The 19624-nt window shown below is 36.4% G+C and overlaps 1 long non-coding RNA gene across 1 annotated transcript in view; it reads right to left on the bottom strand.

Moving 5' to 3' along the window:
• LOC109269692 (uncharacterized) overlaps positions 1-18983 on the bottom strand; it is a 55781-nt gene extending 36798 nt beyond the window's left edge. Inside the window, exon 1 of the long non-coding RNA XR_002081221.2 lies at positions 18925-18983. This is a non-coding gene — a long non-coding RNA (uncharacterized LOC109269692). The remainder of the gene's footprint in view (positions 1-18924) is intronic.
• Positions 18984-19624: the final 641 nt, after the last annotated feature.

The raw sequence follows: 19624 nt of genomic DNA, 5'->3' as shown, positions 1-19624 counted from the left end.
GCATCAGCAATCAGACAACAAAAGGAAATCAAAGGCATCAAAATTGGCAAAGATGAAGTCAAGCTTTCGCTTTTTGCAGATGACATGATATTATACATGGAAAATCCGATAGACTCCACCAAAAGTCTGCTAGAACTGATACATGAATTCAGCAAAGTTGCAGGATACAAAATCAATGTGCAGAAATCAGTTGCATTCTTATACACTAACAATGAAGCAACAGAAAGACAAATGAAGAAACTGATCCCATTCACAATTGCACCAAGAAGCATAAAATACCTAGGAATAAATCTAACCAAAGATGTAAAAGATCTGTATGCTGAAAACTATAGAAAGCTTATGCAGGTAATTGAAGAAGATATAAAGAAATGGAAAGACATTCCCTGCTCATGGATTGGAAGAATAAATATTGTCAAAATGTCAATACTACCCAAAGCTATCTACACATTCAATGCAATCCCAATCAAAATTGCACCAGCATTCTTCTCGAAACTAGAACAAGCAATCCTAAAATTCATATGGAACCACAAAAGGCCCCGAATAGCCAAAGTAATTTTGAAGAAGAAGACCAAAGCAGGAGGCATCACAATCCCAGACTTTAGCCTCTACTACAAAGCTGTCATCATCAAGACAGCATGGTATTGGCATAAAAACAGACACATAGACCAATGGAATAGAATAGAAACCCCAGAACTAGACCCACAAACGTATGGCCAACTCATCTTTGACAAAGCAGGAAAGAACATCCAATGGAAAAAAGACAATCTCTTTAACAAATGGTGCTGGGAGAACTGGACAGCAACATGCAGAAGGTTGAAACTAGACCACTTTCTCACACCATTCACAAAAATAAACTCAAAATGGATAAAGGACCTGAATGTGAGACAGGAAGGAAACCATCAAAACCTTAGAGGAGAAAGCAGGAAAAGACCTCTCTGACCTCAGCCGTAGCAATCTCTTACTCGGCACATCCCCAAAGGCAAGGGAATTAAAAGCAAAAGTGAATTACTGGGACCTTATGAAGATAAAAAGCTTCTGCACAGCAAAGGAAACAACCAACAAAATTAAAAGGCAACCAACGGAATGGGAAAAGATATTTGCAAATGACACATCGGACAAAGGGCTAGTATCCAAAATCTATAAAGAGCTCATCAAACTCCACACCCGAAAAACAAATAACCCAGTGAAGAAATGGGCAGAAAACATGAATAGACACTTCTCTAAAGAAGACATCCGGATGGCCAACAGGCACATGAAAAGATGTTCAACGTCGCTCCTTATCAGGGAAATACAAATCAAAACCACACTCAGATACCACCTCACGCCAGTCAGAGTGGCCAAAATGAAGAAATCAGGAGACTATAGATGCTGGAGAGGATGTGGAGAAACAGGAACCCTCTTGCACTGTTGGTGGGAATGCAAATTGGTGCAGCCGCTCTGGAAAGCAGTGTGGAGGTTCCTCAGAAAATTAAAAATAGACCTACCCTATGACCCAGCAATAGCACTGCTAGGAATTTATCCAAGGGATACAGGAGTACTGATGCATAGGGGCACCTGTACCCCAATGTTTATAGCGGCACTCTCAACAATAGCCAAATGATGGAAAGAGCCTAAATGTCCATCAACTGATGAATGGATAAAGAAATTGTGGTTTATATACACAATGGAATACTACGTGGCAATGAGAAAAAATGAAATATGGCCTTTTGTAGCAACATGGATGGAACTGGAGAGTGTGATGCTAAGTGAAATAAGCCATACAGAGAAAGACAGATACCATATGGTTTCACTCTTATGTGGATCCTGAGAAACATAACAGAAACCCATGGGGGAGGGGAAGGAAAAAAAAAAAAGAGGTTAGAGTGGGAGAGAGCCAAAGCATTAGAGACTGTTAAAAACTGAGAACAAACTGAGGGTTGATGGGGGGTGGGAGGGAGGGCAGGGTGGGAGGGAGGGCAGGGTGGGTGATGGGTATTGAGGAGGGCACCTTTTGGGATGAGCACTGGGTGTTGTATGGAAACCAATTTGACAGTAAATTTCATATATTAAAAAAAAATAAAAATAAAAAAAAAGAAATAAATAAAACAGATTCGACAAAGATTGTCACAAAATAACTGAACAATACCTTGGAAGGTAAAGAAAAGAAAATAAAGAAAACTGGCAAATGTTTGGTCTCTTTAGTGATAGTTTGGATTGTTTGGATTTTTAATGCAAAGCGAATTCACTACAAAGATGTTTTGCCATTGGCATTACACAGACAAAGAGGTCACAATGAAAGTGAGAGATGAAGCAATTTCTGCATAATTGCAGAAAATAGTCCAGATAATATACATGTGTCTATAAAAATATACTCTGTGGTATGAATAAACAAACACTGTGCATTGCTGAAAGCCGAAAAAATTATGAGTGAGATTGTATTTGTGTGTTTTTACTAATGACAAATTTTTTCTCATATTATTTTTAATTATTTATTTATTTATTTATTTATTTTTGAGAGGGAGAGAGAGAGAGAGAGAGAGCAAGCAGGGGGAGGGACGGAGAGAGAGAGAGTGAGAGAGAATCCCAAGCAGGTTCCACACTGTCAGCGCAGAGCCTGACACAGGGATCAAACTCATGAACTGTGAGATCATGACCTGAGCGGAAATCAAGAGTTGAACGCTTAACTGACTGAGCTGCCCCTTTCCTATTATTTTTAAATTGAAATTGGATTTTCTTTTCGTTATAAAAAAGTACATGTTTACTACAGAATATTTGGAAAATAAAGAAAAACAGGAAAAACAGGAAACTACATCTGCAATGGTATTAAAACAGTTCCTACGTTGCATGTTTGAGCTATCTCTAAATTTTTTACTATTATAATGAACATCTAAATACATGCCTTTATCCATATATCCTGTTTACTGAGCTGATTGTTGGTCCAAGGTAGTTTTTGATTCTTACTAAGAATTGCCAAGTAGCAGTGGCAATCTATAAAACAAAGTGATGTTTTCGTTCTTTTACATTAATGAAATATACACATTGCTCATAGAAAAATTAAAGCTTGGATTTATAAAGAATACTTTATGAAGGAAGGAGAATCTCACTGAATGGAGAAACTCAAGGTACTTCTTACATCAGAAGTCACTGAAGACACAGCATGGTAAGTAGAGCAGGGACAATGCAAAGGCTTTTAGGCTGGTAATATATTCCTTATGGAAGCAACTGTGAGCAACTTTGATGGTAAGGTGAGAAAAGCAACTCTGATTCATAGGATGTGAAAAACAATTAGCATCTTAAGGAAGGAAATTACTGAAGATTGTTCTTAAGAATAAATGAGGATATTGCAGAAGTGTTTAGAGTTTCTAATATGATTGAAGTAAGAAGTTTAAGAAGCATTTTTAAGAAATTGGATTTTTTTTCACAGGATTGGTTAATGAGACCACCCAATCGATACTGGTTGAGGAAAGAGCAGAACATCAGGGAACGTGAAATATTACACCAGAACTGTAAATGTGTTCAATTATTCATTCAGATTCCATATGTCTTGTCAATTTTTTAGTAAGGCACTGTGCTGGGCAATATAGATACAAAGATTAATAAGAGCCAATTCCCATGCTGTAAGGATTCAGAATAAAGGGGAAGGATAATTAATTACTTACCAGGTTTATATAATAATAATAATATTTAATAATGTAAATAATAGAAAAATAACAATGGAGGTCAGGTGGAGCAAATAAAAACCATAAAAATCTTTGTGAAGGGACATCAAAGAGTCAATGCAGGTGATATTACAGGGGTCAATTGAAAGGTTTATAGGAGTCTGTCAAGAGGAAACTTTTCTGAGAAGCATTCCACGCAGTTGGGGTAGCAGGGGTGGCGGGGGCGGGGGGGAACATGTGGAATCATGGAGCCATAGAGAATGATGCATCCAGGGAAATACCATTCATTTAGTAGGGCTGTGGTTCTGGAATAACACAGACTGAGATGGAAAGTTATGCAGATTCAATTTTGAAAAATCTATTAGGAGCTTGTGTTTTATCAAGTTGTGTCAGAAAGTCAATGTTTAAGCAGGGAATTAATAAGCAAATTGTGGATTTGTCCTGTTTCATGTGTCATACAAGTACTACATCACATATATTCATAGATAAGTAGTTCATCTAAGCTTTTAGACTGAATTCATTTGTACAGTCCCCTTGATTTTCTGCCTTAATATATTTATTTCCTGAATTTTGAGAGAAACATTTTAAGTGACAAAGTGGATGAACTGCTCTCTAAATGGCTTGATTTAGATGCTCCCTACCCCTTACTCTATAGTAGATGATTATGATTATGACATAATATGTAATGAAAATCTATGGGACACCTGGGCGACTCAGTTGGTTAAGCATCCCACTCTTGATTTCGTCTCAGGTTATGATCTCTCTGTGGGATAGAGCTCCACATTGGGATCTGCCCTACAAGCATTCTCTCCCTCTTTCTCTGCCCCTCCCCCATTTGTGCTCATTCCCAATCTCTCTCTCTCAAAATAAATTAATAAACATTAAAAAAATATGTAATGAATCCCTATTCAGCTATAAAAACAATAATATGTGTGTATACACAAAACATATTGTGCAAATTGCTTTTTTTCATCTAAGATCCAACATATATTGAAATATCAACATATGTACATAAAGTATATATATATATAAGGCATACATATATAATTATAATAGATATACTATATCTTAGGTAAAAAAAATATAGAGTTATCATTTGTATAAAGTGACCTGTTTTTATAAAAATAAAGGAAGTCAATAAAAACTTACAGTGTGTTATATTAGTTCTTAGCATACAAAATTATACATTTCTGAAAAAATACAGTGGGAACTACTCATATTATTTACCACTGAGAGTGGCAACAAGGAGAATTTGAGAATCAGAAAATATTTACTGCTGACATTTCACTCTTCTGTACATCATTTTCTATTGTAATCATATAAGAAATATTTATACTTAAAAACTGTTTTTCTTCATTATTACTATTAATTAATGTTTACATTGGAAGTATGTGTATATGATACCTCAAATCCACTTGTAAATATTCCAAATGTTCTTAAGAAAAACGTGTATGTCAATATTTCAGTAACAGGATTTTATGTCTATTGGATCAAACTTGTTAATCATGTTACTGAAATTTTTTCTACTCCTACTCATCTTTTTAGACTCTATGACTTATTAGTTTAGGAGGAGTATGTTAAAATATCACCTTATCATGTCAATTTATCAATTCTATTAATTCTGTCAATTTTTACTTCATGTGATTAAGACTGTATTGTTGGGTACTGCATATATAGGATAAATATATATTTTTGACCAGGTGTTCTTTTTATCATTACAGAGCTCTGTGTTGACAGCTCGGAGCCTGGAGCCTGCTTTGGATTCTGTGTCTTCCTCTCTCTCTACCTCTCCTCAGCTCACTCTGTCTGTCTCTCTCTCTCTCTCTCTCTCTCTCTCAAAAATAAATAAACATTGAAAAAGTTTTTTTTTTTTAATGTACTTAACTCTACAAGTGCAAGTTTTGCTATGGACATGAGCAGTTGGAATTCTCATAAATTGCTGATGGGAGTGAATATTTTATAACCACCTAAGGAAACTATATATTTGAATGAACCAACTAAAACTGAGTGTATGTATTCCTTAAGATCCAGCAATTCTACTCCCAGACATGCACTCACACACATGACTACCTAGACAATGTATATAAGCATATTCATAGTGGCATTTTTATAATATCCTCAAATTGAAAACGTCCCAAATATCCATCAACAGTAAATGAGTCAGGTATATCAACTGTAGTAAATTTATAAAATCAATATTATAGAGCAGTAAAAATGAACTCAACCACATGCATGAATCCTACAAATTTAATGTCAAGAAAAGAAGTAAACCCTAAAAATTACTTATAAGCAATACTAAACCACACAGTTAGAAGTGAGAATAGTATTCAACTTTAGTAATAAAAGAGGGGTAGTGATTGAGAGAGTATGTGAACAGTGCTTTTAAAAGTTGGCAATTATTTTTCCTTTGACCCTGCTGATAGTTATATAGGTTTTGTTTTGTGGCAATTCATTTACCAGCACATGTATTTATGTTTTTGTACCTTCTTATATATTTGTAATACTCAATAATAAAAAAGATAAAATTTTCAAGAAATAGAAGTAGATAAATCCTTCTAAACCTGTAAAACATATTTATCTCACTTGCCAAACCAGAATGCTTAATGAGAAAACAATGGAACATTTCCTAAGAAAAGTAGGATCCTAACACTGTTATTTTATCACTTTTTATCAGTGGTATTATACAAGGCATTCAGATAGGAGAATGAAGTTAAAAATTAAAAATAAATGCAGAAAAAAGTTAAAACTCTTATTATTTGTATAATAATATAATTATTTCTAATTCTGTAGGTGTGACATCCAAGTGAAGCACCTAAATCTAACAAGTTAGACTCAACGATTAAATTAGCATAGACATCAACAGCTTTTCTGTGTACCATTTAGAAGGAAAAATGAAAGACAATTCACCATTTACCCCAACAACAACAAAAATCAAACTCCTAGAAATACAGTAAATAAGAAAAGTGAAAGATATATGCATGGAATGTTTTAAAGCACTACTAAAGGACACAAAAGAATTCTTGAACATATGGAAATAAATATAATATTTTTAGCTAAGAAGATTCACCATCATAAAGGTATCAGTTTTCCTTAAGTTATTTTATGAGACCACAATAAAATGCTATTTTTGTTCTTTTATATCTATAGTTCATATGGAAAAATAGACTAATAAGAAAAACTTGGGAAATTCTGAAGTAGAAGCAAAATGAGGGAAAGACTGTATCTTCCGGGGACTGACATGCCTATTAAGGCTCAGTGTACACTTTCATTAGCAAACAGAAAAGCCAGTGTAAACACATAGAATTCCAAAAATAGACCAAAATATATACGGGTATTTACTACAATATAAAAGCAGCATCTCAACTTAGGTAAGAAAATGCTGGAATTATCCAATAAAGAGTATTGACAAAACTGGAATTGCATTTGAAACTAATTTTGATCTATGCCTCACACGGCACAGAGGAACAAATTCCAACTAGACTAAAAATTTAAATGTAAAAATAATAAACCTTTTTACATATGAGAATAAAACATGGGGAAATTCCTTTATGATCTCAGAGAGAGAGAGAAATGTATTTCTATGTCTCAGAATCCAAAAAGCATAATATAATAAATTGATTAATCAACTGAGACCATGATTCATTGTAACAATTAGAAAACTGGTATGTTACCAAAATCACATTTTAAACCCGTTTAAAAACACACCTAGGGAAAGGACTAAATAAATTAAAATTCCACTTGATCAGGGCAATGACAATAACCAACCGCTTTCTTCACTGGAGGCATCTGTCAGTTCTGGGCATGGACTAAGGATCAGACATGACCGAAGTAGTGGGCGTCTGCTAGGGAACAGAGAAACAATGGGATCCATGGTTGTGAAAGCTGGCATAACAGACTGCTAACTAGAGGAGCCCCAGATGCACACCTGGCATTCTCCATGAGAGATTTCTTAAGATTTGGGGTAGAGCAGAATGCTGGAAGGCTAGGTCTGAAACATTTAAAAGGGTAAAGTAAAATCCCTTTCAGCCTTTGGTGCTTAGGAATCAAAGCCCCATTAGACAAGGGGACCTGCTTCAAGTACAAAATGCCTCCTTAAGATATGCGCCAGACTCAAAGGCCTGTGGGTGGAGGCTAAGGAGCTAAACTCTAAATCCAAAAGACAGAACCCAATCTGGAAATATTCATGGCTAAGGAGATAAAAAACCATTGAACTCAACAATCAAAAACCCAGAAAGGCCATGGATGAGAAATAGGGAAAAACCTAAGTGAACAGAATCTAAAACTACAACCCAACCTAAGCTCAACTCCTAAGTGGCTAAGGTTACCATCATATCACCTTATTTGCTAGCAGTGGCAAAGAAATCACTTTCCTGTGGAAAATAATATTACTGCAGGTTCTACAATTCTCTTACACACGTATCTGACATATAATTAAAAATTAGATAAAATGTGGTGGAACTTATAAATGAAGATTATAAGTAAACAATAGAAATAATTACCACAGTTCTCCAAGGCTCTTGCAGCCAAACTGGGCCCAGCAGGGTTACACCTCTGGCCCATTACTGCCCAATGAGAGGTTCTACTGAACAAGTTTTGCTTGCTGATTTACCATCACCATGACTGAAACTTTCTCAGAACTTTGCTGCAGCCTGAGGCTCTTCCTACTTAAATCGTATCACTTTGCTCAGTCTTCTATACAGGGATACCATAGACTAGGGGGCTTTAACAGCAGGAATTTCTATCTTTGCTTCCTTCCTTCCCGCTTTCCTCCTCCCTCCCTCTCTCTTTCTTCTTCTTCTTCTTTTTTTTTTTTTTTGAGAGAGAGAGAGAACACAAGGGTGGAGAGAGGGAGAGAGAGAGATAGAGAATCTTAACCAGGCTCCATGCTGAGCATGGAGCCTGACACAGGGCTTGATTCCACAACCCTGGGATCATGATCTGAGCAGAAATAAAGAGTTGGATGCTCAACTGACTGAGCCACCCAGGCACCCACAGAAATTTACTTATTATAGTTCTGGAATCTGAGAAGTTGAAGATCAAGGTGCCAGCCAATTTGGTGCCCAGAGGAGGCCCTCTTCCTGTCTTACAGATGGATGCTTTCTCCATATATCCTCACATGATGAAGGAAGCTCTGGTGTCTTCTTCTTATAAGGACATTAATCCTATCACAGAGACCACATGCTCATGACCCCTTCTAAACCTAATTACCTCCCAAAGGACCCACCTCCAAATACTACTACATTGAGAGATAGGGCTTCAACATATGAATTTTTCAGCAACCCTTCTTTCCCCATCTCCCTTCAGGAGAGTTAGAGTCTTACTGCCGTCTTAAACCATTCCCTGTTTACTTCTGCTTCTTCCACAAGTGTCTCCCCCAACAAATACCTTGCACATCGAATTCCATCCTGGCATCTGTTTCTCAGAGGATCCAAAGGACATAGATAGTGCAATAAATATCTAAATAAACTATCACTATGCTTAATTTGGAGGCCAGTATAAAGGGGCCAGGAATGCAGAGCTAATTTTAATATTAGTTTTAGAAAATGTCAAATCATAAGTAAATCTGTTTTTTTTTTTTAAAAGACTGATAAGCTGCTGGTAGTCCTTATCTATTTCTGATTTTCAAAGCCATTACTTCCCTCCAAGGCTTAGAAATCTGAACTTCTTAAGCAGTAAATGTGAGGACCAAATCTTCACAAATGAGTTGTTGAAGGTGAGTGTAGTGTAAGGCCTTGTTATGCCCAGAATCCGTGATCCCCAAAGACCACCAGGGAGCCGTGTCCGATGCAAAGGCAGAGAGCCTTTATTCGAGCTACCTCGAGCTCAATCCCCTACCTGCAATGACACAGCAGTGAGATACGGGGGGGGGGGGGGGGGGGGGGGGGGAGGAGGGAGAGGGAGAGGGAGAGGGAGAGGGTTTCAAGAGCACAAAGGTTTTATAGGGATCTTGGCCTTAGCCGATTGGCTGGGGAAGGGTCGTGGCCTCAGCTGATTGGCTGGGGAAGGATAGAACAATGGCTGCCAAGGTGTGGTCCCAGATCAGCAATTATCAGCTCACCTGGAACTTATTAAAAATGCAAATGTTGGGGGGCGCCTGGGTGGCGCAGTCGGTTAAGCGTCCGACTTCAGCCAGGTCACGATCTCACGGTCCGTGAGTTCGAGCCCCGCATCAGGCTCTGGGCTGATGGCTCAGAGCCTGGAGCCTGTTTCCGATTCTGTGTCTCCCTCTCTCTCTGTCCCTCCCCGTTCATGCTCTGTCTCTCTCTGTCCCAAAAATAAATAAACGTTGAAAAAAAAAAAAATTAAAAAAAAAAAAATGCAAATGTTGGGCCTGGTGGTCACAGACCCACTGAATCAGAAACTCTGGGGGTGGGGCTCAGCAATCTGTGTTTGAACAAGTCTTCCAGGAGATTCTGATGCACCTGAAGTTTAAGAACCACTGTGTCTGAGGGTCTCTAACATGTTTGGGCTTGGTGTATACAGAACGTTTCTCACTGGTCACCTATTAACCATTGGCTGTCAGCCTTGCTGTGCTATATAAATACCTAGCACCAAACAGCATCCCCAGAGATTCTGATTTAATTGGTTTGGGGAGGGGTAAAATGCTCCCAGGTCATTCTAAGCCTGGACAGGGTTGAGGGCTCCTGCCTCTGGCCCCTACCTGAGAGATGCCCTCCCTCTTTTAGTCACACTTTCCATGCCTCTCACACTCCCCTTCCTCCCACCTTAGACTTCGGAAGAATGCATCAATCGGTAGTCTGCTTTCTTAGAAAACATAAGTTACTCAAGGGGAGGAGGCGTGGTCTGAGGTTTGAGTGGGAACTTCTTTCTGAGGCCATGTCGGGGACATAGTTACTAGTTGGCTGGCCTAGGTCTGCTCTTTCAGCCTGACAGTTGTTCTTTTTCTTTTAAGAGGTATCCATTTCAGGATAAAGGACCTGAATGTGAGACAGGAAACCATCAAAACCTTAGAGGAGAAAGCAGGAAAAGACCTCTCTGACCTCAGCCATAGCAATCTCTTACTCGGCACATCCCCAAAGGCAAGGGAATTAAAAGCAAAAGTGAATTACTGGGACCTTATGAAGATAAAAAGCTTCTGCACAGCAAAGGAAACAACCAACAAAACTAAAAGGCAACCAACGGAATGGGAAAAGATATTTGCAAATGACACATCGGACAAAGGGCTAGTATCCAAAATCTATAAAGAGCTCATCAAACTCCACACCCGAAAAACAAATAACCCAGTGAAGAAATGGGCAGAAAACATGAATAGACACTTCTCTAAAGAAGACATCCGGATGGCCAACAGGCACATGAAAAGATGTTCAACGTCGCTCCTTATCAGGGAAATACAAATCAAAACCACACTCAGATACCACCTCACGCCAGTCAGAGTGGCCAAAATGAAGAAATCAGGAGACTATAGATGCTGGAGAGGATGTGGAGAAACAGGAACCCTCTTGCACTGTTGGTGGGAATGCAAATTGGTGCAGCCGCTCTGGAAAGCAGTGTGGAGGTTCCTCAGAAAATTAAAAATAGACCTACCCTATGACCCAGCAATAGCACTGCTAGGAATTTATCCAAGGGATACAGGAGTACTGATGCATAGGGGCACCTGTACCCCAATGTTTATAGCGGCACTCTCAACAATAGCCAAATGATGGAAAGAGCCTAAATGTCCATCAACTGATGAATGGATAAAGAAATTGTGGTTTATATACACAATGGAATACTACGTGGCAATGAGAAAAAATGAAATATGGCCTTTTGTAGCAACATGGATGGAACTGGAGAGTGTGATGCTAAGTGAAATAAGCCATACAGAGAAAGACAGATACCATATGGTTTCACTCTTATGTGGATCCTGAGAAACATAACAGAAACCCATGGGGGAGGGGAAGGGAAAAAAAAAAAAAAAAGAGGTTAGAGTGGGAGAGAGCCAAAGCATTAGAGACTGTTAAAAACTGAGAACAAACTGAGGGTTGATGGGGGGTGGGAGGGAGGGCAGGGTGGGAGGGAGGGCAGGGTGGGTGATGGGTATTGAGGAGGGCACCTTTTGGGATGAGCACTGGGTGTTGTATGGAAACCAATTTGACAGTAAATTTCATATATTAAAAAATAAAAAAAAAATAAAAAAAAAAAAATAAGAGGTATCCATTTCAAAAACTACTATCTCAAATAAACACTTGCCAGCCACACAACTAAAAAAACCCAAAAACAACAACATAACAATAACAAAAAACACCCAAGTCCTCACTGAGTTTCCTTTGTTTTAGGGATCTTGGTTAATCTTGAAAACTGAACATTTGGATCACTTGTTTTGTTTTGTTTCTCTCTCTCTCTCTTCTGAAGCTTAAATTACCACTCTTACATTCTAAATTCACCAATGAAGAATGAACTCTTGAAACCCTAGGCCCCCACCCTCCACCCCAATAAAATCACAACCACTGGCCCGTTCTCTCTCTCTCTCTCTACCTGCAACTTCATTGTGTGGCCCCAGGGGTTCTATGCAATTTTCAGGTTCTGTAACTAATATATTTTTATTTTTTTCAAAGTTTTATGATGGTTGGTGCTGAAGGACATCTTGCAATCAAAATAAGAACCATGAAAGCTGGTCCAACCACAGCATTGGTTATTGATAGGCTGAGACTGACCCAGAGCAATGAGCAATGTAGTGAGCAGTCTACTCACATCATATTTGCCAGAATCCAATTCCCACTACAATAAAATTGAATAGCTCTAAGGTGCCTGACTGAAATTTTCTTGGAGCTTAATTCCACAATGTTGACTTTCTTCTGCTATCCGCTGATAGGGATATGCCACCCCTTACTTAGTCTACCAGCCTACAATCCAATGGTTGCTACTGTAGAGAATCACATAAATTGAATTTTCAGAGACCCAGCCTTGGTGTCGAAGGATGACATGGAAACAGAGATGCAGACACACCAGTCATCCATAATTATAGAATTTGTACAACTACTCTAGAATTCCCAATCTACTAGTTCTTCCCCATTATACTCTACCAACTATGGGTATATGTAAGTAATAGTCAATTTGGTGAGTAAGATAATACATGGGTTTAGATTACCAACCCAGACACGAATTAGAAATGTATATTAAGTTTTACTTAAAATTTCCAGAATATTTGCTACCAAGAGGCTCACACAAAGCAGAAAGAAATCTTTAACTTCAAAGGCAGATCCCCACGTAGTTCCTTCCTGTATTGGAAATGTGCTTCAGGCCCAGAAAAGATGAGATTTCTAAGTCAGGTTCATGGAGTTCCTCAGACAGCAGGAGGCATTTAAAGAGAAGTGTAGGCTTATACAACATTCTCTTCAGCGCCATGCCTCATAGTTCTTTCATCCTATTTAATAAAGATAATATGTATCCAGAGAGATCATATTAAGGGCATTTCCCACATAAGTCTCTTCTTCCTAGAGAATATCATTGGTCAATTTACCTGAAGGTCCAGATGACAAGGAGATTAGACTTGGTCACCTGCCTTCTATTTGTCCCCCTTACCTGTCACCTCTCTAAGACAATGAGTAGATCAAGATTAACTGGCCTAACCCCATTCTCCTAGTGAGTAAAAGATGTAAAAATGGGGTCTGGGAAATAAATTCAAAGGAAATGGCTAATAGGAAATGAGGACTAGATCTTGAAGAGATACTAAAGACAGAAGACTGGGAATTCAATGCCATTCAGAGGCAGTGTGGTTTATTCATAAGAGATGACATCTAGACTTCACACTTAGGTGGTAATAATGATCGTTCTTGTTCTTCTTTTTTTCCTTCTTTTTCTTCTCCCTTTTCTTCTCCTCTTCCTTCATCTCCTTCCCTTCCTCCTCTTCTTCCTCCTCCTCCCCTCCTCCACTTCACCTGTCCTCTCCTTCTGCCTCTTCTCCTACTCCATTGCTGCCTTCTTTTTCTTCTTCTTCTTCTTCTTCTTCTTCTTCTTCTTCTTCCTTCTTCATCTTGTTTTTAATCTCCTCCTTCTCCTATTCCTTCTTCTTCTTCTTTTTCTTTAATCTCTCTGGGCTTGAGCTTCCTCAACAGTAAAATAGTGATGATATTTCTCCACAGGAATACTGAGGCTCTAATTGAGGCAAATTATGTGACAGTGCCTAATACTTTGTAGGAGCACATTAAATGTTATAATTTGTCTTATTTTTCTTTAAAAAAAGCAGGAGATAATTTTTGGCTGTAGTTTCTCTTTTTAGTGTACATACTACAGGCATCCCAAGTATTTGCCATCTCTTCTTGTATGCTTTACCAGTTCTCTAAGTACATTTTATATTCCTTTGGGGAAAGTGTAGTTTACTACACTTACTGACTACAGAAGTTTACAGACTAAAGAGGTCAGATGTCAACTCTACTGCAGACTATTTCTATAAAACTAAGTTAGATTTATATGGTATTTTTAACTAACGCTGCCTCTCTAAAAACTAGGACAGCATTAGGAAAATCATAATTTATAAATTAGGGGTCAGGGAGGCCAAATAATTAATTGACTTCTTTTTAGCCCTCAACCCTTTGGTACAGATGATAGCAATATTTGTGAGACTTGATAGCATATATAGAGCCATACCTAAGAAAGCTCTTCTCTCAGGCTATGAAACTTTCCTACTAAATAACATAGACTCTTCTTGAATGAAATCAAAAAGGAACCTCACTTGCTATCACTGATGGACATAAGTCAGATACTAATGTCGCTCTGTGCATTATGGCAAGGTCTCCAACCTGACAACTGTCCTTATGCCATAGGGAAAAATAAAAGGCGGTGCATGAGGTGCATATCAAATTGCTGCTATTTTCCAGAGACATATATCCTAGGCTGAGTCACTTTGAAAAGCAAGTAGTTGGTCTCTAGGAATGTGCATTTTTATGTGCACGCATATCTGCTTTTAATCTTATAACACTGCTCATCTAATTAAATTTTGTATCAGGGTAATAGAGATGTCCTCATGAAGATAAAAAAAAACAAACAAACCTAACAATGTATACCGCATCTGTCTCACTTGAGGTTTCTAAGAATTCCAGCATAATGTTGTGATTCACTTTATGTCTACAAAAAGTTTTTTTTAATGTTTATTTATTTTTGAGAAAGAAAGCATGAGTGGTGGAGATGCAGAGAGATTGGGGGACAGAGGATCCAAAGCAGGCTCCGTGCTGACAGCAGAGAACCTGATATGGGCTTGAGCCCACAAACTGTGAGATCATGACCTGAGCTGAAATTTATATTGGAATCAGTCTTGCCACTAGTAATTTTGCACTGACCTCAAGCTACATTGGACTTGAAGTTATTTCCTTGCCTGGTTATATTTTAAATATTTTAAAAGTTAAAATTATTTCCGGGATGCCTGCGTGGCTCATTTGGTTAAGTGTGTAACTGTTGATCTCAGTTCAGGTCATGATTTCACGATTTGTGGGGTCAAGCCCCACATCAGGCTCTCTGCTGAGAGCATGGAGACTTCTTGGGATTCTGTCTCTCTCTCTCTGACCCTCCCTATCTCTCTCACTGTCTCAAAACAAATGAACTTTAAAAATGAAAATTATTTCATGGCAGGAATCTCACAAAGAATAGAATGTTATAATTTTTTTTTGTCAGAGTCCTTGTATATTCTACTCACTTCAAAGTATTGGTCTCCTAGTAAATGATGCTCTTCTGATGAGTGTAGCATTAGAGTATTGATTAACCGTGGTAACTGAGTGTCATGATGAAGAAACCATGTTCTTTTGAAGAAATGAGACTATGATATACTAACAACTTGGGCCTTTGGTTGGACCCCCATGCTTTTGTTTTATTTTATTTTAAAAGTTAACAGTCTTTATTTTTAAAGCAGTTTTGTATTTACAGAAAATTGAACAAACAGTGCAAAGAATTCCCATATACTCCTTCTCTCCCCTCTCAGGCTTTGCCTTATTAATATCTTGCATTATTGAAATACATTTGTTACAAATGGTGAACGAATCATGATACACTATTAGCTGAAGTCCAGAATGTCCATAGGATTCATTTTTTTGTGTTGTCCAGTTCTATGGGTTTGACAAATGCATAATATCTACCAGTACAGTAGTATACAAAATAGTTTCACTGATCTAAAAATCCTCTGTGTGCCAACTGTTCATTTCTATTCTCCTTAAAACCTTTTATAACTACGGATCTCTTTACCGTCTCTAGTTTTACCTCTTCCTGAATGTTATGTAGTTGGAATGACAAGATATGTATCATTTTTACTATTTTTTATTAAGCAATATGCATTTAAGCTTCTTCCCTGTTTTATTATAGCTTTAATAGATTTATTTTTATTGCTGAATAATATTCTATTATAGGAATGCAACACAGTTTGTTTATCCATTTCCCCTTTTGAAGGACATCTTGATTTCTTACAGTTTTTGGAAACTGTGAATAAAACTGCTGTAAAGACTCATGGGCAGGTATTTGTGTGGATAAAATTTTCCAACTCATTTAGAGAAAAACCTAGGAGCATAATTGATGGATTATACTGTAAGCCTATCTTTCACTCTATAAGTGACTGCCAAACTATCATCCAAATGCTTTTTCCATTTTGTATCCCCAACATCAGGGGGTGAGAGTTTTTGCTACTCTACATCCTTGTCAGCATTTTGCATTATCAGATTTTTTTTTGATTTAGCCATTTAAAATAGTTTATAATGGTATCTCCTTGTTTTTTTTTTTTTTAACTTGCAATTCCCTAGTGACATATGATGTTGAACATCTTTTAATATTCTTATTTGCCATCTGTATACATTCTTTGGTGACATGCCTGTTCAGATCCTATGCTTATTTTTTTAAAAATTGAATTGTTTTCTTATCGCTCAATTTTAAGATTTCTTTGTATATTTCAGATACAAGTTTGTTATCACATATATGTTTTGCAAATATTTTCTCTCACTCTCTGGCTTGTCTTTCACTCTCTAAACCATGTTTTTTTTTTGTTTTTGTTTTTGTTTTTTTTTTGCAATTTAGAAGTTCTAATTTTATTGAAGTGTAACATCAATTATTTTATTCATTGATTATGTTTTAGGTGTTATATCTAAAAGGTCACTGTCAAACCTAAGGTTACCTAGATTTTTTTCCTAAAAATAATGCTTTTTTTTTTGTTTTACACTTAGCTCTATGATCCATTTTGAGTTAATTTTTGTGAAGGCCTGTATCTAGATTCATTTTCTTTGCATGAGGATGAAAAGTAGTTCCAGCACTATTTCTTAAATAGACCGTACTTCCTCCATTGAATTGTCTTTGCTTCTTTGGCAAAGATTGGTTGACTATATTTGTGGGTTTATTTCTGGGCTCTCTATTCTGTTTCATTGTTCTATTTTTTTCTATTTTTTTTAATTTTTCACATTATCTTGATTAGTATAGATTTATAGTAAACCTTAAAATCAGGTCGAGTCAATTCTCTAACTTTGTTCTTCTTCCATGTTACATTAACAATTTGAGGTCTTTTGTCTTTTTCACATGAACTTTAGAATTAGTTTGACAATAGTGACAAATTATTTGGTGGAATTTTGAGTAGAATTGCACTGTATTTATAGATCTTGGAAAAAGCTAACAGCTTGAAAATTGTGAATTTTCTTATCTATGAACATGGAATATCTCTCCATTGATTTCTTTCATCAGAGTTTTGTACTTTTCCTTATATAGATCTTGTACATATTTTGTTATATTTATACTTGAGTATTTTAGTTTGAGGCAGGGATGCTAATGTAAGTGGTAAAGTGCTTTTAATTTCAGATCCCATTTGTTTATTGCTGGAATATGAGACATTGATGGACTTTTATACATTAACTTTGTATCCTGCAACATTACTATAATTGCAAAGTAGTTCCTGGAGCTTTTTGTCTTTTTTTTTTCAGATTTTCTACATAGACAACCATGTCATATGTGAAAGTGGATCATTTTATTTATTCCTTTTCAAATTGTATGCTCTTCTTTTCTTTTTCTCTTTCTTTCTTTCTTTCTTTCTCTTTCTTTCTTTTCTATCTCTTTCTCTCTCCTTTTGTCATATTGCTTTAGCTAGGATATCCAGTACAATGTTGAAAAAGAGTGTGAGAGGGTACATCATTGCCTTATTCCCAATCTAAGGTGAAAGTATTTAGTTTCTCACCACTAGGTATGTTATTAGTTGTAGATTTTTTTGTAAGTGTGCTTTATAAATTTAAAGAAGTTCCCCTCTATGTCTAGTTTGCTAAGAGTTATTATGAATTGGTGTTTGATTTTGTCAAATGTTTTTTCTGCATTTAACAATATGATCCTATGATTTTTTTTCTGTAATCTATTGATATTATGGATTGTATTCATTGATTTCCATATGTTGAACAAGACTTGTATACTTGAGACAAATCCCACTTGGCCATGGTGTATAATTATTTTTATACATTGTATTTGATATGCTATAATTTCATTAAGTATTTTTACACCTATATTCATGAGAGATATTAGATATTAGATTTTCTAGTAGATTTTAGGGTAATATGGGCCTCATAGAATGGGTTAGAAAGTATTCCTTCTGCTTCTACTCTCTACAGGAGATTATGGAGAATTGGTTGCATTTTTTTTCCTAAATGTTTTAAAGAATTCACCAGTGAACCAGTCTAGGCCTAGTACTTTCTGTTTTTGAAGCTCATTAGTTATTGATTAATGTGGTCCTGTTCAAATTGTCTATTTCTCTTTGTGTGAGTTTTGATAGATTGTATTTTTCATGAAATTGGTCCATTTTGTCTAGCTTAGCAAATTTAAGGGCATAGTGTTTTTCATAATATCCTTTTATTATCTTATCTAAGATAAGTAATGGTGAATCCTCTTCTGCTATGATAATTTGTCTTATTCTTCTTTCTTGGTTAGATGCTCATTTTATCTTCTGGCTTTTTTTTTTTTTAAGCACAGTTATGTACTTTTCTCCATTCTTGAGAGAAAGGACAGTCATACATGTTGTGGAAGAATATTGATTTTGCCTTTGTTAGTGAACATTGTGAACAATAAATGGGAAGGAACCTTATTATTGTTATCAAACCCAAGTATGCACTGTATAAAAGTGAGAATACTATTAGCTCCCAGGTTATAGATGAGTCTACTCTGTACCCAAAACAACAAATGGGTTGTTATGTCCTTTCTTTTAAATTCCAACAACTACCCAAATTGGAGATTAAGCTTATTTTACAGAGAAAACTCATACTCAGATAATATTATCAATGCATAATCAAATGATATTTCTTAAATTACAAAGGAAAAAGAGTAACAAGGCAAGATTCTGAATCCATACCTTTCAGACCTCAAAAGTATCCTCTTTCAACCCTTCTTTGTTTCTTGACATGATTCAACTTCTACTGTCCTGAGCTCTGAATACTGAGGAGGAAAAAAAGTAAAATGATCCCTGTCTTTTAGCATAATATAAAACAGATGACATATTTTATATTGTGAAAAATATTGTTACTTACCTACCTATTAAATTGTTTTAATCTTTATGGCTACTCCAAAGGCAAAAAATTTGGTGAAAAAAAATCAGTAAATTGTGAATACACTTACAAAGCTTATTTGAAAGTATAAATCATTATTACTAAAGCTGACATGTTATAAAGAAATCAATAAACAAATACGTTTGATATATTTGATAAAATATATTATTGATGTCTAGAATCCTTTCTAGATATGTGCTATTTCATGTCATTAGTGAAGCTAGTGATTATAAATTAGTCACAGAGAGGGGGGACCAGGTGTCTCAAGGTCATTGATTTTACTGATATGTTGATTATTATTATTATTATTACTATTACTATTATTATTTTGGTTTATGACAGCTACAGAATCAGTGACTATTAGGTACATCCTTTTAAATCACTCCTAGATACACAGTCCATTCAGTAGATATAGGTTTGGGGTGTCTTTTTACCAAAAATCTCTTAGATAAATTTGAAGAAGGGACAAATTAAAGGCCACAGAATACATTTTTAGCACAAAAAGTA

The sequence above is a fragment of the Panthera pardus genome, unplaced genomic scaffold, assembly GCF_024362965.1.
Source record: "Panthera pardus isolate Hobbes unplaced genomic scaffold, ASM2436296v1 HiC_scaffold_10, whole genome shotgun sequence".
Classification (NCBI taxonomy): domain Eukaryota; kingdom Metazoa; phylum Chordata; class Mammalia; order Carnivora; family Felidae; genus Panthera; species Panthera pardus.
The sequence above is the reverse complement of the archived record's forward strand: the minus strand, read 5'-3'. Positions and strand labels throughout refer to the sequence as shown.